Source organism: Oncorhynchus kisutch, unplaced genomic scaffold (genome assembly GCF_002021735.2).
Source record: "Oncorhynchus kisutch isolate 150728-3 unplaced genomic scaffold, Okis_V2 scaffold3827, whole genome shotgun sequence".
In the NCBI taxonomy this organism is placed as follows: Eukaryota; Metazoa; Chordata; class Actinopteri; order Salmoniformes; family Salmonidae; genus Oncorhynchus; species Oncorhynchus kisutch.
In genome coordinates, this window is record NW_022265772.1 from 227,976 (window position 1) to 254,316 (window position 26,341).

At 40.8% G+C, this 26,341-nt stretch overlaps 19 non-coding genes across 19 annotated transcripts; all 19 read left to right on the forward strand.

Annotated features, from left to right (window-relative positions):
* Nucleotides 1-180: 180 nt before the first annotated feature.
* trnat-ugu (transfer RNA threonine (anticodon UGU)) lies at nucleotides 181-252 on the forward strand. The gene has a single exon. It is a non-coding gene; the product is annotated as a tRNA-Thr (tRNA).
* Nucleotides 253-1,655: 1,403 nt separating this feature from the next.
* Nucleotides 1,656-1,727, forward strand: trnaa-cgc (transfer RNA alanine (anticodon CGC)). The gene has a single exon. It is a non-coding gene; the product is annotated as a tRNA-Ala (tRNA).
* A 535-nt stretch (nucleotides 1,728-2,262) lies between these two features.
* trnat-ugu (transfer RNA threonine (anticodon UGU)) lies at nucleotides 2,263-2,334 on the forward strand. Its single transcript has one exon. It is a non-coding gene; the product is annotated as a tRNA-Thr (tRNA).
* Nucleotides 2,335-3,736: 1,402 nt separating this feature from the next.
* Nucleotides 3,737-3,808, forward strand: trnaa-cgc (transfer RNA alanine (anticodon CGC)). The gene has a single exon. It is a non-coding gene; the product is annotated as a tRNA-Ala (tRNA).
* Nucleotides 3,809-4,343: 535 nt separating this feature from the next.
* trnat-ugu (transfer RNA threonine (anticodon UGU)) lies at nucleotides 4,344-4,415 on the forward strand. The gene has a single exon. It is a non-coding gene; the product is annotated as a tRNA-Thr (tRNA).
* A 1,404-nt stretch (nucleotides 4,416-5,819) lies between these two features.
* On the forward strand, nucleotides 5,820-5,891 carry trnaa-cgc (transfer RNA alanine (anticodon CGC)). Its single transcript has one exon. It is a non-coding gene; the product is annotated as a tRNA-Ala (tRNA).
* A 535-nt stretch (nucleotides 5,892-6,426) lies between these two features.
* trnat-ugu (transfer RNA threonine (anticodon UGU)) lies at nucleotides 6,427-6,499 on the forward strand. The gene has a single exon. It is a non-coding gene; the product is annotated as a tRNA-Thr (tRNA).
* A 1,404-nt stretch (nucleotides 6,500-7,903) lies between these two features.
* Nucleotides 7,904-7,975, forward strand: trnaa-cgc (transfer RNA alanine (anticodon CGC)). The gene has a single exon. It is a non-coding gene; the product is annotated as a tRNA-Ala (tRNA).
* A 535-nt stretch (nucleotides 7,976-8,510) lies between these two features.
* trnat-ugu (transfer RNA threonine (anticodon UGU)) lies at nucleotides 8,511-8,582 on the forward strand. Its single transcript has one exon. It is a non-coding gene; the product is annotated as a tRNA-Thr (tRNA).
* A 1,403-nt stretch (nucleotides 8,583-9,985) lies between these two features.
* Nucleotides 9,986-10,059, forward strand: trnaa-cgc (transfer RNA alanine (anticodon CGC)). The gene has a single exon. It is a non-coding gene; the product is annotated as a tRNA-Ala (tRNA).
* A 7,859-nt stretch (nucleotides 10,060-17,918) lies between these two features.
* Nucleotides 17,919-17,990, forward strand: trnaa-cgc (transfer RNA alanine (anticodon CGC)). Its single transcript has one exon. It is a non-coding gene; the product is annotated as a tRNA-Ala (tRNA).
* A 542-nt stretch (nucleotides 17,991-18,532) lies between these two features.
* Nucleotides 18,533-18,604, forward strand: trnat-ugu (transfer RNA threonine (anticodon UGU)). The gene has a single exon. It is a non-coding gene; the product is annotated as a tRNA-Thr (tRNA).
* A 1,375-nt stretch (nucleotides 18,605-19,979) lies between these two features.
* Nucleotides 19,980-20,051, forward strand: trnaa-cgc (transfer RNA alanine (anticodon CGC)). The gene has a single exon. It is a non-coding gene; the product is annotated as a tRNA-Ala (tRNA).
* A 542-nt stretch (nucleotides 20,052-20,593) lies between these two features.
* Nucleotides 20,594-20,665, forward strand: trnat-ugu (transfer RNA threonine (anticodon UGU)). The gene has a single exon. It is a non-coding gene; the product is annotated as a tRNA-Thr (tRNA).
* Nucleotides 20,666-22,040: 1,375 nt separating this feature from the next.
* On the forward strand, nucleotides 22,041-22,112 carry trnaa-cgc (transfer RNA alanine (anticodon CGC)). Its single transcript has one exon. It is a non-coding gene; the product is annotated as a tRNA-Ala (tRNA).
* Nucleotides 22,113-22,654: 542 nt separating this feature from the next.
* On the forward strand, nucleotides 22,655-22,726 carry trnat-ugu (transfer RNA threonine (anticodon UGU)). Its single transcript has one exon. It is a non-coding gene; the product is annotated as a tRNA-Thr (tRNA).
* Nucleotides 22,727-24,130: 1,404 nt separating this feature from the next.
* Nucleotides 24,131-24,202, forward strand: trnaa-cgc (transfer RNA alanine (anticodon CGC)). The gene has a single exon. It is a non-coding gene; the product is annotated as a tRNA-Ala (tRNA).
* A 535-nt stretch (nucleotides 24,203-24,737) lies between these two features.
* Nucleotides 24,738-24,809, forward strand: trnat-ugu (transfer RNA threonine (anticodon UGU)). Its single transcript has one exon. It is a non-coding gene; the product is annotated as a tRNA-Thr (tRNA).
* Nucleotides 24,810-26,213: 1,404 nt separating this feature from the next.
* On the forward strand, nucleotides 26,214-26,285 carry trnaa-cgc (transfer RNA alanine (anticodon CGC)). Its single transcript has one exon. It is a non-coding gene; the product is annotated as a tRNA-Ala (tRNA).
* Nucleotides 26,286-26,341: the final 56 nt, after the last annotated feature.

Below are 26,341 nucleotides of genomic sequence, written 5' to 3' on the forward strand. Positions count from 1 at the left end.
TACTTGGTTCAATCCCAAGGTTCTCCACTGAGTATTTGTGTGCCAAATTCACATTACACAACTCCTACTTTCCAGAATGTTGAAATTCTCACAGGAAACAGAGATGTTATTTGTGTGCCAAATTCACATTACACAACTACTACTTTCCAGAATATTGATAAATATCTTGCAGTATAGAGTGGCATGGTGGCCAAGCGGTAAGGTGTCGGTCTTGTAAACCGAAGATCATGGGTTCAAATCCCATCCGTGCCTTACTGAAAGATAGCTGGTACCATGGGAAGGTTCTTTCACTGGAGGACTTTGAAGAAAAAAAAAGTTCTCAAAATGGCAACCCTGCTATTATATAGTAAGGGGATGTACCTCTACGGTAGAGCTAATACTTGAAATGCATGCGCTCTGAAGTTAATCCCCAAATTTTCTGATGAGTATATTTAGTTGTGAAATTAGCTTTTGCACAACTCTACTTTCCAGAATGTTGACATTTTAAGAAGGAAATAGATGTGCTAAGTCATCTGTTTTTGTAAACTGAAGCACATGGGTTCAATCCTGGGTTCAAGCCTTGTTCGACGTTTATGGAAGCTAGATGATATTATGGAAATGTACTTTCATTAGAACAGTGTAAAGAAAGGGTCAATTGTATTGATATGGCCACTACGACCTGTATGCTCTAGTCGGCTGGCCCTCGCTACATATTCGTCGCCAGACCCACTGGTTCCAGGTCATCTTTTTAGTCTATGCTAGGTAAAGCTCCGCCTTATCTCAGCTCACTGGTCACGATAACAACACCCACCCGTAGCACGCGTTCCAGCAGGTATATCTCACTGGTCATCCCCAAAGCCAACACCTCCTTTGGCCGCCTTTCCTTCCAGTTCTCTGCTGACAATGACTGGAACGAATTGCAAAAATCGCTGAAGCTGGAGACATATTTCCCTCACTAACTTTCAGTGTTGCCAACTTAGCGACTTAGTCGCTGTATTTAGCAAGTATTCAGACCCCTCTGAATACTTGCAGACATTTTCATTTTACTCACTTTTTGTCTCTTCCACAATGTTATTCCTCACTCCTACAGTGTCCATCACAATTACATGCACATGGACAATTATGCAAATTAGGTGATGACATCATTTAGCAACTTCTAGTGACTTTTAGGACAGCCAATAGCTACTTTCCTTACTGAGGTGTTGGCAACACTGCTAACTTTAAACATCGGCTATCTGAGCAGCTAACTGATCGCTGCAGCTGTACAAAGCCCATCTGTAAATAGCCCACCCAATCTACCTACCTCGTCCCCATATTGTTTTAATATACTTTCTGCTCTTTGCACACCAGTATTTCTACTTGCACATCATCATCTGCTCATCTATCACTCCAGTGTTAATTTGCTAAATTGTAAATACTTCGCTACTATGGCCTATTTATTGCCTTACCTTCATTTGCACGCACTGTATATAGACTTTCTTTTTTTTCTTCTATTGTGTTATTGACTGTACGCTTGTTTATTCCATCTGTAACTCTGTGTTGTTGTTTGTGTTGCGCTGCTTTGCTTTATCTTGGCCAGGTCGCAGTTGAATATGAAAACTTGTTCTCAACTAGCTTACCTGATTAATTATAGGTGAAATTTAAAAAATAAGAAAAAACCATTTCTTTCCCAGAAAGGGGATGTAGCTCAGTGGTAGAGCGCATGCTTCGCATGTATGAGGTCCTGGGTTCAATCCCCAGCTTCTCCATTAAAGCTTTTGCAATGGCCCATCTCCTACTTTCCAGGATATTGAAATTCTCAGCAGGAAACAGAGACGTGCTAAATAATTTGCTCTTGTAATCTGAAGAACATGTGTTCAATCCCTGTTCGTACATTTATGTAACAGAAGTGGCATGGTTGCCAACTTCAATTGCATCATTTTCAAAAACTGAAGTTCATGGGTTAGATGACTGTCCATACTTGCTTGTATTTAGAATTGCTGCTATCATTTCATTGTAGTTTCAATGGAGTGGTGTATATAAAAAGTACATTGTATTAATATTGCATTTTATCTGCAAATAAAATTGTATTGAAGCTCAGAGGGGGAGTGCATGCTATTTTAGTACTTGGTTCAATCCCAAGGTTCTCCACTGAGTATTTGTGTGCCAAATTCACATTACACAACTCCTACTTTCCAGAATGTTGAAATTCTCACAGGAAACAGAGATGTTATTTGTGTGCCAAATTCACATTACACAACTACTACTTTCCAGAATATTGATAAATATCTTGCAGTATAGAGTGGCATGGTGGCCAAGCGGTAAGGTGTCGGTCTTGTAAACCGAAGATCATGGGTTCAAATCCCATCCGTGCCTTACTGAAAGATAGCTGGTACCATGGGAAGGTTCTTTCACTGGAGGACTTTGAAGAAAAAAAAAGTTCTCAAAATGGCAACCCTGCTATATATAGTAAGGGGATGTACCTCTACGGTAGAGCTAATACTTGAAATGCATGCGCTCTGAAGTTAATCCCCAAATTTTCTGATGAGTATATTTAGTTGTGAAATTAGCTTTTGCACAACTCTACTTTCCAGAATGTTGACATTTTAAGAAGGAAATAGATGTGCTAAGTCATCTGTTTTTGTAAACTGAAGCACATGGGTTCAATCCTGGGTTCAAGCCTTGTTCGACGTTTATGGAAGCTAGATGATATTATGGAAATGTACTTTCATTAGAACAGTGTAAAGAAAGGGTCAATTGTATTGATATGGCCACTACGACCTGTATGCTCTAGTCGGCTGGCCCTCGCTACATATTCGTCGCCAGACCCACTGGTTCCAGGTCATCTTTTTAGTCTATGCTAGGTAAAGCTCCGCCTTATCTCAGCTCACTGGTCACGATAACAACACCCACCCGTAGCACGCGTTCCAGCAGGTATATCTCACTGGTCATCCCCAAAGCCAACACCTCCTTTGGCCGCCTTTCCTTCCAGTTTTCTGCTGACAATGACTGGAACGAATTGCAAAAATCGCTGAAGCTGGAGACATATTTCCCTCACTAACTTTCAGTGTTGCCAACTTAGCGACTTAGTCGCTGTATTTAGCAAGTATTCAGACCCCTCTGAATACTTGCAGACATTTTCATTTTACTCACTTTTTGTCTCTTCCACAATGTTATTCCTCACTCCTACAGTGTCCATCACAATTACATGCACATGGACAATTATGCAAATTAGGTGATGACATCATTTAGCAACTTCTAGTGACTTTTAGGACAGCCAATAGCTACTTTCCTTACTGAGGTGTTGGCAACACTGCTAACTTTAAACATCGGCTATCTGAGCAGCTAACTGATCGCTGCAGCTGTACAAAGCCCATCTGTAAATAGCCCACCCAATCTACCTACCTCGTCCCCATATTGTTTTAATATACTTTCTGCTCTTTGCACACCAGTATTTCTACTTGCACATCATCATCTGCTCATCTATCACTCCAGTGTTAATTTGCTAAATTGTAAATACTTCGCTACTATGGCCTATTTATTGCCTTACCTTCATTTGCACGCACTGTATATAGACTTTCTTTTTTTTCTTCTATTGTGTTATTGACTGTACGCTTGTTTATTCCATCTGTAACTCTGTGTTGTTGTTTGTGTTGCGCTGCTTTGCTTTATCTTGGCCAGGTCGCAGTTGAATATGAAAACTTGTTCTCAACTAGCTTACCTGATTAATTATAGATGAAATTTAAAAAATAAGAAAAAACCATTTCTTTCCCAGAAAGGGGATGTAGCTCAGTGGTAGAGCGCATGCTTCGCATGTATGAGGTCCTGGGTTCAATCCCCAGCTTCTCCATTAAAGCTTTTGCAATGGCCCATCTCCTACTTTCCAGGATATTGAAATTCTCAACAGGAAACAGAGACGTGCTAAATAATTTGCTCTTGTAATCTGAAGAACATGTGTTCAATCCCTGTTCGTACATTTATGTAACAGAAGTGGCATGGTTGCCAACTTCAATTGCATCATTTTCAAAAACTGAAGTTCATGGGTTAGATGACTGTCCATACTTGCTTGTATTTAGAATTGCTGCTATCATTTCATTGTAGTTTCAATGGAGTGGTGTATATAAAAAGTACATTGTATTAATATTGCATTTTATCTGCAAATAAAATTGTATCGAAGCTCAGAGGGGGAGTGCATGCTATTTTAGTACTTGGTTCAATCCCAAGGTTCTCCACTGAGTATTTGTGTGCCAAATTCACATTACACAACTCCTACTTTCCAGAATGTTGAAATTCTCACAGGAAACAGAGATGTTATTTGTGTGCCAAATTCACATTACACAACTACTACTTTCCAGAATATTGATAAATATCTTGCAGTATAGAGTGGCATGGTGGCCAAGCGGTAAGGTGTCGGTCTTGTAAACCGAAGATCATGGGTTCAAATCCCATCCGTGCCTTACTGAAAGATAGCTGGTACCATGGGAAGGTTCTTTCACTGGAGGACTTTGAAGAAAAAAAAAGTTCTCAAAATGGCAACCCTGCTATTATATAGTAAGGGGATGTACCTCTACGGTAGAGCTAATACTTGAAATGCATGCGCTCTGAAGTTAATCCCCAAATTTTCTGATGAGTATATTTAGTTGTGAAATTAGCTTTTGCACAACTCTACTTTCCAGAATGTTGACATTTTAAGAAGGAAATAGATGTGCTAAGTCATCTGTTTTTGTAAACTGAAGCACATGGGTTCAATCCTGGGTTCAAGCCTTGTTCGACGTTTATGGAAGCTAGATGATATTATGGAAATGTACTTTCATTAGAACAGTGTAAAGAAAGGGTCAATTGTATTGATATGGCCACTACGACCTGTATGCTCTAGTCGGCTGGCCCTCGCTACATATTCGTCGCCAGACCCACTGGTTCCAGGTCATCTTTTTAGTCTATGCTAGGTAAAGCTCCGCCTTATCTCAGCTCACTGGTCACGATAACAACACCCACCCGTAGCACGCGTTCCAGCAGGTATATCTCACTGGTCATCCCCAAAGCCAACACCTCCTTTGGCCGCCTTTCCTTCCAGTTCTCTGCTGACAATGACTGGAACGAATTGCAAAAATCGCTGAAGCTGGAGACATATTTCCCTCACTAACTTTCAGTGTTGCCAACTTAGCGACTTAGTCGCTGTATTTAGCAAGTATTCAGACCCCTCTGAATACTTGCAGACATTTTCATTTTACTCACTTTTTGTCTCTTCCACAATGTTATTCCTCACTCCTACAGTGTCCATCACAATTACATGCACATGGACAATTATGCAAATTAGGTGATGACATCATTTAGCAACTTCTAGTGACTTTTAGGACAGCCAATAGCTACTTTCCTTACTGAGGTGTTGGCAACACTGCTAACTTTAAACATCGGCTATCTGAGCAGCTAACTGATCGCTGCAGCTGTACAAAGCCCATCTGTAAATAGCCCACCCAATCTACCTACCTCGTCCCCATATTGTTTTAATATACTTTCTGCTCTTTGCACACCAGTATTTCTACTTGCACATCATCATCTGCTCATCTATCACTCCAGTGTTAATTTGCTAAATTGTAAATACTTCGCTACTATGGCCTATTTATTGCCTTACCTCCATTTGCACGCACTGTATATAGACTTTCTTTTTTTTCTTCTATTGTGTTATTGACTGTACGCTTGTTTATTCCATCTGTAACTCTGTGTTGTTGTTTGTGTTGCGCTGCTTTGCTTTATCTTGGCCAGGTCGCAGTTGAATATGAAAACTTGTTCTCAACTAGCTTACCTGACTAATTATAGGTGAAATTTAAAAATATAAGAAAAAACAATTTCTTTCCCAGAAAGGGGATGTAGCTCAGTGGTAGAGCGCATGCTTCGCATGTATGAGGTCCTGGGTTCAATCCCCAGCTTCTCCATTAAAGCTTTTGCAATGGCCCATCTCCTACTTTCCAGGATATTGAAATTCTCAGCAGGAAACAGAGACGTGCTAAATAATTTGCTCTTGTAATCTGAAGAACATGTGTTCATTCCCTGTTCGTACATTTATGTAACAGAAGTGGCATGGTTGCCAACTTCAATTGCATCATTTTCAAAAACTGAAGTTCATGGGTTAGATGACTGTCCATACTTGCTTGTATTTAGAATTGCTGCTATCATTTCATTGTAGTTTCAATGGAGTGGTGTATATAAAAAGTACATTGTATTAATATTGCATTTTATCTGCAAATAAAATTGTATCGAAGCTCAGAGGGGGAGTGCATGCTATTTTAGTACTTGGTTCAATCCCAAGGTTCTCCACTGAGTATTTGTGTGCCAAATTCACATTACACAACTCCTACTTTCCAGAATGTTGAAATTCTCACAGGAAACAGAGATGTTATTTGTGTGCCAAATTCACATTACACAACTACTACTTTCCAGAATATTGATAAATATCTTGCAGCATAGAGTGGCATGGTGGCCAAGCGGTAAGGTGTCGGTCTTGTAAACCGAAGATCATGGGTTCAAATCCCATCCTGTGCCTTACTGAAAGATAGCTGGTACCATGGGAAGGTTCTTTCACTGGAGGACTTTGAAGAAAAAAAAAGTTCTCAAAATGGCAACCCTGCTATCATATAGTAAGGGGATGTACCTCTACGGTAGAGCTAATACTTGAAATGCATGCCCTCTGAAGTTAATCCCCAAATTTTCTGATGAGTATATTTAGTTGTGAAATTAGCTTTTGCACAACTCTACTTTCCAGAATGTTGACATTTTAAGAAGGAAATAGATGTGCTAAGTCATCTGTTTTTGTAAACTGAAGCACATGGGTTCAATCCTGGGTTCAAGCCTTGTTCGACGTTTATGGAAACTAGATGATATTATGGAAATGTACTTTCATTAGAACAGTGTAAAGAAAGGGTCAATTGTATTGATATGGCCACTACGACCTGTATGCTCTAGTCGGCTGGCCCTCGCTACATATTCGTCGCCAGACCCACTGGTTCCAGGTCATCTTTTTAGTCTATGCTAGGTAAAGCTCCGCCTTATCTCAGCTCACTGGTCACGATAACAACACCCACCCGTAGCACGCGTTCCAGCAGGTATATCTCACTGGTCATCCCCAAAGCCAACACCTCCTTTGGCCGCCTTTCCTTCCAGTTTTCTGCTGACAATGACTGGAACGAATTGCAAAAATCGCTGAAGCTGGAGACATATTTCCCTCACTAACTTTCAGTGTTGCCAACTTAGCGACTTAGTCGCTGTATTTAGCAAGTATTCAGACCCCTCTGAATACTTGCAGACATTTTCATTTTACTCACTTTTTGTCTCTTCCACAATGTTATTCCTCACTCCTACAGTGTCCATCACAATTACATGCACATGGACAATTATGCAAATTAGGTGATGACATCATTTAGCAACTTCTAGTGACTTTTAGGACAGCCAATAGCTACTTTCCTTACTGAGGTGTTGGCAACACTGCTAACTTTAAACATCGGCTATCTGAGCAGCTAACTGATCGCTGCAGCTGTACAAAGCCCATCTGTAAATAGCCCACCCAATCTACCTACCTCGTCCCCATATTGTTTTAATATACTTTCTGCTCTTTGCACACCAGTATTTCTACTTGCACATCATCATCTGCTCATCTATCACTCCAGTGTTAATTTGCTAAATTGTAAATACTTCGCTACTATGGCCTATTTATTGCCTTACCTCCATTTGCACGCACTGTATATAGACTTTCTTTTTTTTCTTCTATTGTGTTATTGACTGTACGCTTGTTTATTCCATCTGTAACTCTGTGTTGTTGTTTGTGTTGCGCTGCTTTGCTTTATCTTGGCCAGGTCGCAGTTGAATATGAAAACTTGTTCTCAACTAGCTTACCTGACTAATTATAGGTGAAATTTAAAAATATAAGAAAAAACAATTTCTTTCCCAGAAAGGGGATGTAGCTCAGTGGTAGAGCGCATGCTTCGCATGTATGAGGTCCTGGGTTCAATCCCCAGCTTCTCCATTAAAGCTTTTGCAATGGCCCATCTCCTACTTTCCAGGATATTGAAATTCTCAGCAGGAAACAGAGACGTGCTAAATAATTTGCTCTTGTAATCTGAAGAACATGTGTTCATTCCCTGTTCGTACATTTATGTAACAGAAGTGGCATGGTTGCCAACTTCAATTGCATCATTTTCAAAAACTGAAGTTCATGGGTTAGATGACTGTCCATACTTGCTTGTATTTAGAATTGCTGCTATCATTTCATTGTAGTTTCAATGGAGTGGTGTATATAAAAAGTACATTGTATTAATATTGCATTTTATCTGCAAATAAAATTGTATCGAAGCTCAGAGGGGGAGTGCATGCTATTTTAGTACTTGGTTCAATCCCAAGGTTCTCCACTGAGTATTTGTGTGCCAAATTCACATTACACAACTCCTACTTTCCAGAATGTTGAAATTCTCACAGGAAACAGAGATGTTATTTGTGTGCCAAATTCACATTACACAACTACTACTTTCCAGAATATTGATAAATATCTTGCAGCATAGAGTGGCATGGTGGCCAAGCGGTAAGGTGTCGGTCTTGTAAACCGAAGATCATGGGTTCAAATCCCATCTGTGCCTTACTGAAAGATAGCTGGTACCATGGGAAGGTTCTTTCACTGGAGGACTTTGAAGAAAAAAAAGTTCTCAAAATGGCAACCCTGCTATTATATAGTAAGGGGATGTACCTCTACGGTAGAGCTAATACTTGAAATGCATGCCCTCTGAAGTTAATCCCCAAATTTTCTGATGAGTATATTTAGTTGTGAAATTAGCTTTTGCACAACTCTACTTTCCAGAATGTTGACATTTTAAGAAGGAAATAGATGTGCTAAGTCATCTGTTTTTGTAAACTGAAGCACATGGGTTCAATCCTGGGTTCAAGCCTTGTTCGACGTTTATGGAAACTAGATGATATTATGGAAATGTACTTTCATTAGAACAGTGTAAAGAAAGGGTCAATTGTATTGATATGGCCACTACGACCTGTATGCTCTAGTCGGCTGGCCCTCGCTACATATTCGTCGCCAGACCCACTGGTTCCAGGTCATCTTTTTAGTCTATGCTAGGTAAAGCTCCGCCTTATCTCAGCTCACTGGTCACGATAACAACACCCACCCGTAGCACGCGTTCCAGCAGGTATATCTCACTGGTCATCCCCAAAGCCAACACCTCCTTTGGCCGCCTTTCCTTCCAGTTTTCTGCTGACAATGACTGGAACGAATTGCAAAAATCGCTGAAGCTGGAGACATATTTCCCTCACTAACTTTCAGTGTTGCCAACTTAGCGACTTAGTCGCTGTATTTAGCAAGTATTCAGACCCCTCTGAATACTTGCAGACATTTTCATTTTACTCACTTTTTGTCTCTTCCACAATGTTATTCCTCACTCCTACAGTGTCCATCACAATTACATGCACATGGACAATTATGCAAATTAGGTGATGACATCATTTAGCAACTTCTAGTGACTTTTAGGACAGCCAATAGCTACTTTCCTTACTGAGGTGTTGGCAACACTGCTAACTTTAAACATCGGCTATCTGAGCAGCTAACTGATCGCTGCAGCTGTACAAAGCCCATCTGTAAATAGCCCACCCAATCTACCTACCTCGTCCCCATATTGTTTTAATATACTTTCTGCTCTTTGCACACCAGTATTTCTACTTGCACATCATCATCTGCTCATCTATCACTCCAGTGTTAATTTGCTAAATTGTAAATACTTCGCTACTATGGCCTATTTATGCCTTACCTTCATTTGCACGCACTGTATATAGACTTTCTTTTTTTTCTTCTATTGTGTTATTGACTGTACGCTTGTTTATTCCATCTGTAACTCTGTGTTGTTGTTTGTGTTGCGCTGCTTTGCTTTATCCTTGGCCAGGTCGCAGTTGAATATGAAAACTTGTTCTCAACTAGCTTACCTGATTAATTATAGATGAAATTTAAAAAAATAAGAAAAAACCATTTCTTTCCCAGAAAGGGGATGTAGCTCAGTGGTTTAGAGCGCATGCTTCGCATGTATGAGGTCCTGGGTTCAATCCCCAGCTTCTCCATTAAAGCTTTTGCAATGGCCCCTCTCCTACTTTCCAGGATATTGAAATTCTCAACAGGAAACAGAGACGTGCTAAATAATTTGCTCTTGTAATCCGAAGAATTAATTCAATTACGTTCGTAAAGCAAATTCACAATGGCGAACCCCAATACTCCAAAGCTGAGGTTTAATGAGTTCCTAGTCCAAAAATTGAATATAGATTCAGGGGGAAAGGAACGTATGGACGCCTATAAAGAAAGTTGGGAGGGATTGAAGTTAAGATGGACACAAGCAGGTTATCTAGGGGGGTGGCCGCCAACAGGGGCCCAGCTGAAAACAATGGAATGTGAGTTGAGAGGGACGTAGCAGGAGGCCAGAGACAAGGAGTTGAAAGAAATAAAAGCCATGTATTTAAGAAACAAGGGACCAACAGAGAATGAACAGAAGGCGGGGCCATTGCGTCTCCCACTGGTCTGCTTACTGGCGTAAATGAAGATTTGTAAGAATCAAATCCTGTGCATGAAACACGCTTGATATTCAGTCGGGGACTAATATCGATATGAATGAGGTCGGGGACAAAGCGAGTGTGGTACATGAGGTGTTTCAGTTGGAGGCTGGAACCGGTGAGAATGTTGAAAAAGTCGCAGGCTTGCTGATGAGAGTTATATCATAGAATATTGAGGGGGGTGCATGACTGTTGGGAAAGAGTGTTAAACTCTATTAACGCAAATTTCTTTTGCGGATTTATATTATGAGGTTTGAACTATACTAATGTTGTAGAATTACATAATCAACATCTGAACATACTTACGTTAAACATTAATTGAGCCACTGAGTAATAGATAAGCTGTACACTAGGTACGGGGCGAAGGGTGTGGTCGATGTAAGACGGGAGTGGTGTTCTAACCAAATTATTTAGTTATTTTAATTCATTTATACAAGTACTTCCCGGGTATTGATTTTGGTTTGATTGTTCAGATAACATCATTGAAATTAAACAGGAGGTCAAGGTATACTAACATTAGAATCTGTTTTCATTATGGAGAACTATGAAAGGCCCGCAGAGTAGATTGCAGGCTGAGGTTTTTATGTTAAAGGGACAGTGCACATTTATCACAGTTGTGTGTGTGTCTGTCTAATGGCTGGGTATTTAAGAAGTATTTTTGGGAGAAAATTTGGAGAAACACGAATAAGACATGAAACATCGAGACAAATTATTTGAGTTTGAGGGGATTATCATAATTATTAGGTTTTGTTTTTGTAGTAAATGTTTGGGTTAAGGGGATTTCCATGTTCCCAGAGACATGATATTTTAAAGAGGCACGCTCACATATGGAACCTTTATAAGTTTATTTTATGAGTTTTAATTACACAAGCGATTTTTATTTTATTTTAAGGATAAAGGGTTCTTTAATATGTCTAATATGGTATGGAACACGAATGTGGGGGGATGGTGTAACCCGTGACCGGATTTCATGGCTCTCTCGGGTGGTCTGATCAGCCACAAGGGGGTGCCATTTGAATAATACATTTGTGGTCATGGGTAATACTGTTTAAAAAAATAAAAATAAAAAATAGATATTTTTTGAAATTAATTTTTTTAAGGTAACTTAATTATAGTGGAGTTTACTTAACCTATATAAAGACTTTAGTAATTGCCACCATAGACATGTTTTTCTAAAATAAAAATCCATGAGTTTAGATAAAGCCAAACAGTGGGACATTTAGTTAAAATGTGGAAACATGGGAAAAGGCAGACAGATGAGCCCTCCCCCGCACTGCAGAGACCTTGACGGTTGGAGAGCAGAGAGGAGAAGTTTTAGAAGGGAGCCAGGACGAGCAAAGATAACGGAGTGTGTAGATAACAGTCACTGAGTGGAGACAAAAGGGAGAATTGGACATGTGGAAAATTAAAGGGGCGCTCCTACATGATAATGTCAGAACAGACGGATAATATACTAATCTTACCTAAGTCATTATTTAGAGCAGGTAAAGTTGTTACCTGGGCAAAGCTAGGTATCAAAAGGGGGATAGGTAAATTGTGGTATAGGATAGGATGGGGCCTATTGGATAAGAACTAATATTTTTAAAATGTAGCTAACAAATGGGCATAGAAGTTAAAGATAGAATCAGATAAAACATGAGAAACTGTTTGTTAACCAAGCCTGTATGTCCAGCATTTTATGCATTATAGGTGAACTGCAGGTGAAGTCACTCAATCCAGTCCCAGAGGCTTGTTGGGGGGACCATACCAAGGTCTCCTGGTGGCAGCTAGCTGAAAGAGCTACCCGGATTCATATCGCACGGTGGGAGGGTAAGACACACGGACACTATCGAACAATAAACAGTGTTCGAGAGGAGAACTGGAATTAACAGAATTCCGGGGGCCATCTCTCGAATGAAGAAAATCCTCCCTGTCCTGTCACCCCTGTTTTTGTTCATAGAAGTGAAGATGTGTCTGGCTCTTGCTAAGTGATGTGTTCTCGGGGAAAGGGTGGGGCTTCACATGGAAGCTGTTTGTCTGAGCGGTCTTATCGTGGGTGACATCCCAAATAACACAGCTCCGGATGAATCAGTACCTGAAGCCTCAGCTGGTTTGACCACCCTGGCTCACGGGTTGACAGAAAACACTGGGGTGGATACTTCTCTGATTAATTGGGTTTGATAATATGTTTAGAAAATGGGGAAAATATTATGATCACTGTATTGTGGGCTACATTCACCTGTGTGACTGTTTTAGTTTTATGGGGCTGTTGTCTAACTCCCTGTCTATGAGGCCTTATTTCCAGGACTCTGGAGAAATCGATGGAAATAGATGGTGATGTACCAGCGGATTCCAGGTTCTGACCCGTGGAATGCTGAATGTATGTCTACAGAACAAGTGGACGAAAATTATAAATGAAATTATATTAAATGGGGAGGGTGTCCGTATGGGGATTACAGGATAACCGACTTGGGACAGTTCTGGGATTGGAAGAGAGGGTATCCTTATAGCATAGGGGATCCCACAAAGGTGGATAGGTTTTTCATGATATGGGAAAACCTGGGAGCACTGTTGAACTTTGTAAAGGTGATGAAATCTTGCTAACCATCAAAACTATTAAGCTCTCTGATGCAGGCACTTACACCCTCGGACTACAAAGGACCGGGACAGACACGATGGGTGTGTTTTCTATTAAGGTGCTGCCAAAACCAGAGGTCCCAGATGAACCAGGGCCAGACACACTCCTCTACCACCCCTGGACCGAACCTGCCACCACTGTATTAAAAAATCCCATTCAGGTAATTAATGTTAGACTATTCAGCTATTGATCAATTAGGCACTGAGACTGGTGTTATTGGTAGGGACAATTTGTGGCTTTCTTATGAGGTACAGTTAAGACCCTGAAAAGAAAGGACTACATGAGTTACATGAAACATTGGTCATGATGGACCTGTTCTGGCTACACACCCATTTGCTATAGGAGAAGGAGAGGGGTGGTTGTGTATTCTGAGAGGTTTATACCTGGTTGAGGCCAATTCAACTCTCTGTTCCTCTTTGAGCCTTGTGTTTCCTACAGTACCTCCTCATCGGGCCCCTTGGGGTGTTGAGGCATATGGGGGCAATTACAGTTGCATCACGGGTACAGGTAATGGCATTGATTATGGGAGATTGCCTGAAGCTGATTGCAGTAGTAACATAACCATTAATTCCACTTGGCCAGTTACAGGCCTAAACCAAACTAGTGGTCTGGCTGATGTGTGGTGGATCTGTGGACCCAAAAGAGTGCTGAGACCCATTCTTAGAGGAGACTGGCAAGGTACGTGTGCTCTGACCAGTTTGATAATTCCACTGACCATTGTTGATGTTACTGCTGAACAGTTGTTGGGTTCTGTATCCAGGGGACCTGAAAACATTCCATCCCATGGGAGACATAGAAGTAGTGCTCCATGGACAGAGGATGTAGTTGACATACACACTAACCTGTTAGGAGTGCCGGTGGGGGTTCCTCATGAGCTTCAGGCCTTGGGCAGGAATGATGGATTATAGGTCTAGCCATGGTGGATGCAAGACAGACTGCATGGATTCATTACATCTACTATGATCAACAGCGTTTTGTTAATTACCCCCGTGATGCACTCACTGGTATGTCTGAACAGTTTGAGGCCATATCTAGGGTTGCCAGACAGAATAGACTTGCTTTGGATATGCTTCTTGCCAGTCAGGGGGGCGTATGCAAGATGTTCGGTGAACAATGTTGCACGTATATTCCTAATAACACCAGTCCAGATAGTAGTATATCTAAGGCCCTTAGTGGGCTTGATGCACTATCTGCTGAGATGAGGACCATGGCGGGGGTGGAGGAGTCTGGCCTGTTCTCTTGAGTGGGAGCCTGGTTTTGGTAAGTAAACTAGAATGGTGGTTACTGGATTTCTGACCCTAATTTTTGTTATTTGACGTGTTGTGCTGCTTGCATCATACCGTGTTTCAAGAAGTCTGTTACAGATGTGGTGAAGGCTTCAGGCATGATGATGCCTTTGCTTGATGCTCCAGTTGGAGATGCTGATACTGAAGCATGCTTTCAGGGGAGGATGAGACTGACTGAGGATGACCCATGGTATGCTGTGGGCGAGGTAGTAGAATAAATCTTACACCACCACAGTTCCTTGTTATACATCTTTATGATGGGTTTTCTTTCCAGTATGTTTGTTCTCCCTGTTGTGAAGGTTTTGAGTCCCTGGGTGGCATGAAGCCCAACTGGTGCAGGATAGGAGTAGCTGAGAGGACCAGATGGTTTATAATAATGCTTTGCTTTGCTTTTACTCTGTTTTCCATGACCAAAGTTTTATCCGGTATCTTACATGTCAATAAACAATAAAGTGTTATCCTGTTTTTGCTAAGTGACACCCTTGTGGGTGTCAAAAGGGGGACTTAAATTTCACACAATTTTTTTTTTAATGTGCTGTTTTTGAATGAGCTGTTCTCTTTTGACATGAAGGTATTTTAAACTCTGTGACTGTTATATGATTCATTGCTGAGTTTTTGTTCACACCCTGGGGGGTGTGAAAAAGAGGGATTATTGGTTCCTGTGTTTTACATTATAGCCATTACCATATATATGATTGAATATTATCTGCTGTTGGCTTGTGTTGATGTATGCAAGTGTTATGCAACATAGCTGACTTGAAACATTGTTAAAAGTGTCAGGGCCAGGGGACTTTCTCATGCTGGAAAAATACAGAAGGGAGGGCACATTCAGAGCGTGGGGTTGCGAGAACAAGCGTTTTTTTGTTGTTAGATAACAGGAGCCAGGTGCGTGATAACGGTATGGAGCATGAGAGCCTGGCTGCAACTTCTCTTATGACATTCCAGAATCGCATTGCAGTAGATATGCTACTGGCGGAGAAAGGTGGAGCTTGTACTATGTTTGGTGAACAGTGTTGCACTTTCATCCCTAGTAACACAGCCTCCGATGGTAGCTTGACCATGGCCCTAGAAGGTTTGAGGACGCTTAATGGTAAAATGAAATCTCATTCTGGGATGGATACCTCGATGTGGGACTCCTGGATGAGTGCGTTTGGTAAATATAAAACCCTGGTGTCCTCCATTTTGGTATCCATTTCGGTGTTCGCTGACATTTTAGTTCTCTGTGGATGCTGTTGCATTCCATGCATCCGTTCCCTTGCCACTAGGGTTATCTCTAAAGCCATTGACCCTTCCTCCCCTTCCCAGATGTTTCCTCTGCTGGATAAAGACCTACATGAATTCGAGGATGAGGAGGAGAGTGCCTATTTAGGTTTACATTATATCTGCTGTGGCCTTATGGGGATGTATGTATGTGTTATGCAAGTGGATCATTCCACCTGACTTGCCTAGTTTAAGTCACATCTCTTTGGAGATGTGAAGAGAGGGAATCACAACTTTTTCCTGCGGGAAAAAAGTTGGCTTATGTAGACAAGCATTTACTTTTATTTTGAGCTGTTGTTCTCCGCTCTGTAAAATGAGGGTTGTAAGTTCCTAGGTGGCTGGTAGCCAACTTAGTACATAGTGGGATTGAATGGAGAACATGATGTAATACATATATATCTATTTCTGTTTAAAACCGTGCCTTATTTCATAGTCCCATTGGGAGAAGTTTCTCTTTGTGTCTGGATCCAGTTAGGTTGTGTCACGTCTCTGGTGAGACGTGAAGAGAGGGTTTTGTAGAGAAATGCTAATTCTTATGTAGGTGACCAAACTATTGTTAAGGGGGGGCTACCACTCAGAGTTGAGCCTGTGGGGTCCCCTACAGGATAGCTCCCGCATTACACTAATGGCCAAAACCAGCGCACACACACATGATCTCCGTTGTCTCTGAACGTTGAATGCCCGAAGAGGATTCTACGATGACAGACAGACTACTGAGCCAATGGCGGAAGACTACAGACTACACCCCAGCTGAACCAATCCAAAGATCCGATCTTCCAGAATCAACCTACTTTCTTTTCTATATATAAGTGGTGTACTGATTGTAACGGCCTCTTCTTCGTCTGCGCTTCCGTACGAACCAGCGGGAGAGCCGTAATTACGCTGTTCTAGATATCTTCACTCTGAATAAACTGTAGCTTGTCATACAATTTACCACCTTGTCTGAATCGATCCTTGACCGACTCGTCCGTCTACATATCCAATTACTAACAATCCCCAAATTTTCTGATGAGTATATTTAGTTGTGAAATTAGCTTTTGCACAACTCTACTTTCCAGAATGTTGACATTTTAAGAAGGAAATAGATGTGCTAAATCATCTGTTTTTGTAAACTGAAGCACATGGGTTCAATCCTGGGTTCAAGCCTTGTTCGACGTTTATGGAAGCTAGATGATATTTTGGAAATGTACTTTCATTAGAACAGTGTAAAGAAAGGGTCAATTTGTATTGATATGGCCACTACGACCTGTATGCTCTAGCCGGCTGGCCCTCGCTACATATTCGTCGCCAGACCCACTGGTTCCAGGTCATCTTTTTAGTCTATGCTAGGTAAAGCTCCACCTTATCTCAGCTCACTGGTCACGATAACAACACCCACCCGTAGCACACGTTCCAGCAGGTATATCTCACTGGTCATCCCCAAAGCCAACACCTCCTTTGGCCGCCTTTCCTTCCAGTTCTCTGCTGACAATGACTGGAACGAATTGCAAAAATTCGTTCCAGTGTTGCCAACTTAGCGACTTAGTCGCTGTATTTAGCAAGTATTCAGACCCCTCTGAATACTTGCAGACATTTTCATTTTACTCACTTTTTGTCTCTTCCACAATGTTATTCCTCACTCCTACAGTGTCCATTACAATTACATGCACATGGACAATTATGCAAATTAGGTGATGACATCATTTAGCAACTTCTAGCGACTTTTAGGACAGCCAATAGCTACTTTCCTTACTGAGGTGTTGGCAACACTGCTAACTTTAAACATCGGCTATCTGAGCAGCTAACTGATCGCTGCAGCTGTACAAAGCCCATTTGTAAATAGCCCACCCAATCTACCTACCTCATCCCCATATTGTTTTAATATACTTTCTGCTCTTTGCACACCAGTATTTCTACTTGCACATCATCATCTGCTCATCTATCACTCCAGTGTTAATTTGCTAAATTGTAAATACTTCGCTACTATTGCCTATTTATTGCCTTACCTCCATTTGCACGCACTGTATATAGACTTTCTTTTTTTCTTCTATTGTGTTATTGACTGTAGGCTTGTTTATTCCATCTGTAACTCTGTGTTGTTGTTTGTGTTGCGCTGCTTTGCTTTATCTTGGCCAGGTCGCAGTTGAATATGAAAACTTGTTCTCAACTAGCTTACCTGATTAATTATAGGTGAAATTTAAAAAAATAAGAAAAAACAATTTCTTTCACAGAAAGGGGATGTAGCTCAGTGGTAGAGCGCATGCTTCGCATGTATGAGGTCCTGGGTTCAATCCCCAGCTTCTCCATTAAAAATTTTGCAATGGCCCATCTCCTACTTTCCAGAATGTTGAAATTCTCAGCAGGAAACAGAGACGTGCTAAATAATTTGCTCTTGTAATCTGAAGAACATGTGTTCAATCCCTGTTCGTACATTTATGTAACAGAAGTGGCATGGTTGCCAACTTCAATTGCATCATTTTCAAAAACTGAAGTTCATTGGTTAGATGACTGTCCATACTTGCTTGTATTTAGAATTGCTGCTATCATTTCATTGTAGTTTCAATGGAGTGGTGTATATAAAAAGTACATTGTATTAATATTGCATTTTATCTGCAAATAAAATTGGATCGAAGCTCAGAGGGGGAGTGCATGCTATTTTAGTATGAGGTCCTTGGTTCAATCCCAAGGTTCTCCACTGAGTATTTGTGTGCCAAATTCACATTACACAACTCCTACTTTCCAGAATGTTGAAATTCTCACAGGAAACAGAGATGTTATTTGTGTGCCAAATTCACATTACACAACTACTACTTTCCAGAATGTTGATAAAAATCTTGCATCATAGAGTGGCATGGTGGCCAAGCGGTAAGGCGTCGGTCTTGTAAACCGAAGATCATGGGTTCAAATCCCATCCGTGCCTTACTGAAAGATAGCTGGTACCATGTGAAGGTTCTTTCACTGGAGGACTTTGAAGAGAAAAAAAGTTTTCTCAAAATGGCAACCCTGCTATTATATAGTAAGGGGATGTGCCTCTATGGTAGAGCTAATACTTGAAATGCATGCGCTCTGAAGTTCATCCCCAAATTTTCTGATGAGTATATTTAGTTGTGAAATTAGCTTTTGCACAACTCTACTTTCCAGAATGTTGACATTTTAAGAAGGAAATAGATGTGCTAAGTCATCTGTTTTTGTAAACTGAAGCACATGGGTTCAATCCTGGGTTCAAGCCTTGTTCGACGTTTATGGAAGCTAGATGATATTTTGGAAATGTACTTTCATTAGAACAGTGTAAAGAAAGGGTCAATTTGTATTGATATGGCCACTACGACCTGTATGCTCTAGCCGGCTGGCCCTCGCTACATATTCGTCGCCAGACCCACTGGTTCCAGGTCATCTTTTTAGTCTATGCTAGGTAAAGCTCCACCTTATCTCAGCTCACTGGTCACGATAACAACACCCACCCGTAGCACACGTTCCAGCAGGTATATCTCACTGGTCATCCCCAAAGCCAACACCTCCTTTGGCCGCCTTTCCTTCCAGTTCTCTGCTGACAATGACTGGAACGAATTGCAAAAATTCGTTCCAGTGTTGCCAACTTAGCGACTTAGTCGCTGTATTTAGCAAGTATTCAGACCCCTCTGAATACTTGCAGACATTTTCATTTTACTCACTTTTTGTCTCTTCCACAATGTTATTCCTCACTCCTACAGTGTCCATTACAATTACATGCACATGGACAATTATGCAAATTAGGTGATGACATCATTTAGCAACTTCTAGCGACTTTTAGGACAGCCAATAGCTACTTTCCTTACTGAGGTGTTGGCAACACTGCTAACTTTAAACATCGGCTATCTGAGCAGCTAACTGATCGCTGCAGCTGTACAAAGCCCATTTGTAAATAGCCCACCCAATCTACCTACCTCATCCCCATATTGTTTTAATATACTTTCTGCTCTTTGCACACCAGTATTTCTACTTGCACATCATCATCTGCTCATCTATCACTCCAGTGTTAATTTGCTAAATTGTAAATACTTCGCTACTATTGCCTATTTATTGCCTTACCTCCATTTGCACGCACTGTATATAGACTTTCTTTTTTTCTTCTATTGTGTTATTGACTGTAGGCTTGTTTATTCCATCTGTAACTCTGTGTTGTTGTTTGTGTTGCGCTGCTTTGCTTTATCTTGGCCAGGTCGCAGTTGAATATGAAAACTTGTTCTCAACTAGCTTACCTGATTAATTATAGGTGAAATTTAAAAAATAAGAAAAAACAATTTCTTTCACAGAAAGGGGATGTAGCTCAGTGGTAGAGCGCATGCTTCGCATGTATGAGGTCCTGGGTTCAATCCCCAGCTTCTCCATTAAAAATTTTGCAATGGCCCATCTCCTACTTTCCAGAATGTTGAAATTCTCAGCAGGAAACAGAGACGTGCTAAATAATTTGCTCTTGTAATCTGAAGAACATGTGTTCAATCCCTGTTCGTACATTTATGTAACAGAAGTGGCATGGTTGCCAACTTCAATTGCATCATTTTCAAAAACTGAAGTTCATTGGTTAGATGACTGTCCATACTTGCTTGTATTTAGAATTGCTGCTATCATTTCATTGTAGTTTCAATGGAGTGGTGTATATAAAAAGTACATTGTATTAATATTGCATTTTATCTGCAAATAAAATTGGATCGAAGCTCAGAGGGGGAGTGCATGCTATTTTAGTATGAGGTCCTTGGTTCAATCCCAAGGTTCTCCACTGAGTATTTGTGTGCCAAATTCACATTACACAACTCCTACTTTCCAGAATGTTGAAATTCTCACAGGAAACAGAGATGTTATTTGTGTGCCAAATTCACATTACACAACTACTACTTTCCAGAATGTTGATAAAAATCTTGCATCATAGAGTGGCATGGTGGCCAAGCGGTAAGGCGTCGGTCTTGTAAACCGAAGATCATGGGTTCAAATCCCATCCGTGCCTTACTGAAAGATAGCTGGTACCATGTGAAGGTTCTTTCACTGGAGGACTTTGAAGAGAAAAAAGTTTTCTCAAAATGGCAACCATGCTATTATATAGTAAGGGGATGTGCCTCTATGGTAGAGCTAATACTTGAAATGCATGCGCTCTGAAGTTCATCCCCAAATTTTCTGATGAGTATATTTAGTTGTGAAATTAGCTTTTGCACAACTCTACTTTCCAGAATGTTGACATTTTAAGAAGGAAATAGATGTGCTAAGTCATCTGTTTTTGTAAACTGAAGCACATGGGTTCAATCCTGGGTTCAAGCCTTGTTCGACGTTTATGGAAGCTAGATGATATTTTGGAAATGTACTTTCATTAGAACAGTGTAAAGAAAGGGTCAATTTGTATTGATATGGCCACTACGACCTGTATGCTCTAGCCGGCTGGCCCTCGCTACATATTCGTCGCCAGACCCACTGGTTCCAGGTCATCTTTTTAGTCTATGCTAGGTAAAGCTCCACCTTATCTCAGCTCACTGGTCACGATAACAACACCCACCCGTAGCACACGTTCCAGCAGGTATATCTCACTGGTCATCCCCAAAGCCAACACCTCCTTTGGCCGCCTTTCCTTCCAGTTCTCTGCTGACAATGACTGGAACGAATTGCAAAAATTCGTTCCAGTGTTGCCAACTTAGCGACTTAGTCGCTGTATTTAGCAAGTATTCAGACCCCTCTGAATACTTGCAGACATTTTCATTTTACTCACTTTTTGTCTCTTCCACAATGTTATTCCTCACTCCTACAGTGTCCATTACAATTACATGCACATGGACAATTATGCAAATTAGGTGATGACATCATTTAGCAACTTCTAGCGACTTTTAGGACAGCCAATAGCTACTTTCCTTACTGAGGTGTTGGCAACACTGCTAACTTTAAACATCGGCTATCTGAGCAGCTAACTGATCGCTGCAGCTGTACAAAGCCCATTTGTAAATAGCCCACCCAATCTACCTACCTCATCCCCATATTGTTTTAATATACTTTCTGCTCTTTGCACACCAGTATTTCTACTTGCACATCATCATCTGCTCATCTATCACTCCAGTGTTAATTTGCTAAATTGTAAATACTTCGCTACTATTGCCTATTTATTGCCTTACCTCCATTTGCACGCACTGTATATAGACTTTCTTTTTTTCTTCTATTGTGTTATTGACTGTAGGCTTGTTTATTCCATCTGTAACTCTGTGTTGTTGTTTGTGTTGCGCTGCTTTGCTTTATCTTGGCCAGGTCGCAGTTGAATATGAAAACTTGTTCTCAACTAGCTTACCTGATTAATTATAGGTGAAATTTAAAAAAATAAGAAAAAACAATTTCTTTCACAGAAAGGGGATGTAGCTCAGTGGTAGAGCGCATGCTTCGCATGTATGAGGTCCTGGGTTCAATCCCCAGCTTCTCCATTAAACATTTTGCAATGGCCCATCTCCTACTTTCCAGAATGTTGAAATTCTCAGCAGGAAACAGAGACGTGCTAAATAATTTGCTCTTGTAATCTGAAGAACATGTGTTCAATCCCTGTTCGTACATTTATGTAACAGAAGTGGCATGGTTGCCAACTTCAATTGCATCATTTTCAAAAACTGAAGTTCATTGGTTAGATGACTGTCCATACTTGCTTGTATTTAGAATTGCTGCTATCATTTCATTGTAGTTTCAATGGAGTGGTGTATATAAAAAGTACATTGTATTAATATTGCATTTTATCTGCAAATAAAATTGGATCGAAGCTCAGAGGGGGAGTGCATGCTATTTTAGTATGAGGTCCTTGGTTCAATCCCAAGGTTCTCCACTGAGTATTTGTGTGCCAAATTCACATTACACAACTCCTACTTTCCAGAATGTTGAAATTCTCACAGGAAACAGAGATGTTATTTGTGTGCCAAATTCACATTACACAACTACTACTTTCCAGAATGTTGATAAAAATCTTGCAGCATAGAGTGGCATGGTGGCCAAGCGGTAAGGCGTCGGTCTTGTAAACCGAAGATCATGGGTTCAAATCCCATCCGTGCCTTACTGAAAGATAGCTGGTACCATGTGAAGGTTCTTTCACTGGAGGACTTTGAAGAGAAAAAAAGTTTCTCAAAATGGCAACCCTGCTATTATATAGTAAGGGGATGTGCCTCTATGGTAGAGCTAATACTTGAAATGCATGCGCTCTGAAGTTCATCCCCAAATTTTCTGATGAGTATATTTAGTTGTGAAATTAGCTTTTGCACAACTCTACTTTCCAGAATGTTGACATTTTAAGAAGGAAATAGATGTGCTAAGTCATCTGTTTTTGTAAACTGAAGCACATGGGTTCAATCCTGGGTTCAAGCCTTGTTCGACGTTTATGGAAGCTAGATGATATTTGGAAATGTACTTTCATTAGAACAGTGTAAAGAAAGGGTCAATTGTATTGATATGGCCACTACGACCTGTATGCTCTAGTCGGCTGGCCCTCGCTACATATTCGTCGCCAGACCCACTGGTTCCAGGTCATCTTTTTAGTCTATGCTAGGTAAAGCTCCGCCTTATCTCAGCTCACTGGTCACGATAACAACACCCACCCGTAGCACGCGTTCCAGCAGGTATATCTCACTGGTCATCCCCAAAGCCAACACCTCCTTTGGCCGCCTTTCCTTCCAGTTCTCTGCTGACAATGACTGGAACGAATTGCAAAAATCGCTGAAGCTGGAGACATATTTCCCTCACTAACTTTCAGTGTTGCCAACTTAGCGACTTAGTCGCTGTATTTAGCAAGTATTCAGACCCCTCTGAATACTTGCAGACATTTTCATTTTACTCACTTTTTGTCTCTTCCACAATGTTATTCCTCACTCCTACAGTGTCCATCACAATTACATGCACATGGACAATTATGCAAATTAGGTGATGACATCATTTAGCAACTTCTAGTGACTTTTAGGACAGCCAATAGCTACTTTCCTTACTGAGGTGTTGGCAACACTGCTAACTTTAAACATCGGCTATCTGAGCAGCTAACTGATCGCTGCAGCTGTACAAAGCCCATCTGTAAATAGCCCACCCAATCTACCTACCTCGTCCCCATATTGTTTTAATATACTTTCTGCTCTTTGCACACCAGTATTTCTACTTGCACATCATCATCTGCTCATCTATCACTCCAGTGTTAATTTGCTAAATTGTAAATACTTCGCTACTATGGCCTATTTATTGCCTTACCTCCATTTGCACGCACTGTATATAGACTTTCTTTTTTTTCTTCTATTGTGTTATTGACTGTACGCTTGTTTATTCCATCTGTAACTCTGTGTTGTTGTTTGTGTTGCGCTGCTTTGCTTTATCTTGGCCAGGTCGCAGTTGAATATGAAAACTTGTTCTCAACTAGCTTACCTGACTAATTATAGGTGAAATTTAAAAATATAAGAAAAAACAATTTCTTTCCCAGAAAGGGGATGTAGCTCAGTGGTAGAGCGCATGCTTCGCATGTATGAGGTCCTGGGTTCAATCCCCAGCTTCTCCATTAAAGCTTTTGCAATGGCCCATCTCCTACTTTCCAGGATATTGAAATTCTCAGCAGGAAACAGAGACGTGCTAAATAATTTGCTCTTGTAATCTGAAGAACATGTGTTCATTCCCTGTTCGTACATTTATGTAACAGAAGTGGCATGGTTGCCAACTTCAATTGCATCATTTTCAAAAACTGAAGTTCATGGGTTAGATGACTGTCCATACTTGCTTGTATTTAGAATTGCTGCTATCATTTCATTGTAGTTTCAATGGAGTGGTGTATATAAAAAGTACATTGTATTAATATTGCATTTTATCTGCAAATAAAATTGTATCGAAGCTCAGAGGGGGAGTGCATGCTATTTTAGTACTTGGTTCAATCCCAAGGTTCTCCACTGAGTATTTGTGTGCCAAATTCACATTACACAACTCCTACTTTCCAGAATGTTGAAATTCTCACAGGAAACAGAGATGTTATTTGTGTGCCAAATTCACATTACACAACTACTACTTTCCAGAATATTGATAAATATCTTGCAGCATAGAGTGGCATGGTGGCCAAGCGGTAAGGTGTCGGTCTTGTAAACCGAAGATCATGGGTTCAAATCCCATCCGTGCCTTACTGAAAGATAGCTGGTACCATGGGAAGGTTCTTTCACTGGAGGACTTTGAAGAAAAAAAAAGTTCTCAAAATGGCAACCCTGCTATCATATAGTAAGGGGATGTACCTCTACGGTAGAGCTAATACTTGAAATGCATGCGCTCTGAAGTTAATCCCCAAATTTTCTGATGAGTATATTTAGTTGTGAAATTAGCTTTTGCACAACTCTACTTTCCAGAATGTTGACATTTTAAGAAGGAAATAGATGTGCTAAGTCATCTGTTTTTGTAAACTGAAGCACATGGGTTCAATCCTGGGTTCAAGCCTTGTTCGACGTTTATGGAAACTAGATGATATTATGGAAATGTACTTTCATTAGAACAGTGTAAAGAAAGGGTCAATTGTATTGATATGGCCACTACGACCTGTATGCTCTAGTCGGCTGGCCCTCGCTACATATTCGTCGCCAGACCCACTGGTTCCAGGTCATCTTTTTAGTCTATGCTAGGTAAAGCTCCGCCTTATCTCAGCTCACTGGTCACGATAACAACACCCACCCGTAGCACGCGTTCCAGCAGGTATATCTCACTGGTCATCCCCAAAGCCAACACCTCCTTTGGCCGCCTTTCCTTCCAGTTTTCTGCTGACAATGACTGGAACGAATTGCAAAAATCGCTGAAGCTGGAGACATATTTCCCTCACTAACTTTCAGTGTTGCCAACTTAGCGACTTAGTCGCTGTATTTAGCAAGTATTCAGACCCCTCTGAATACTTGCAGACATTTTCATTTTACTCACTTTTTGTCTCTTCCACAATGTTATTCCTCACTCCTACAGTGTCCATCACAATTACATGCACATGGACAATTATGCAAATTAGGTGATGACATCATTTAGCAACTTCTAGTGACTTTTAGGACAGCCAATAGCTACTTTCCTTACTGAGGTGTTGGCAACACTGCTAACTTTAAACATCGGCTATCTGAGCAGCTAACTGATCGCTGCAGCTGTACAAAGCCCATCTGTAAATAGCCCACCCAATCTACCTACCTCGTCCCCATATTGTTTTAATATACTTTCTGCTCTTTGCACACCAGTATTTCTACTTGCACATCATCATCTGCTCATCTATCACTCCAGTGTTAATTTGCTAAATTGTAAATACTTCGCTACTATGGCCTATTTATTGCCTTACCTCCATTTGCACGCACTGTATATAGACTTTCTTTTTTTTCTTCTATTGTGTTATTGACTGTACGCTTGTTTATTCCATCTGTAACTCTGTGTTGTTGTTTGTGTTGCGCTGCTTTGCTTTATCTTGGCCAGGTCGCAGTTGAATATGAAAACTTGTTCTCAACTAGCTTACCTGACTAATTATAGGTGAAATTTAAAAATATAAGAAAAAACAATTTCTTTCCCAGAAAGGGGATGTAGCTCAGTGGTAGAGCGCATGCTTCGCATGTATGAGGTCCTGGGTTCAATCCCCAGCTTCTCCATTAAAGCTTTTGCAATGGCCCATCTCCTACTTTCCAGGATATTGAAATTCTCAGCA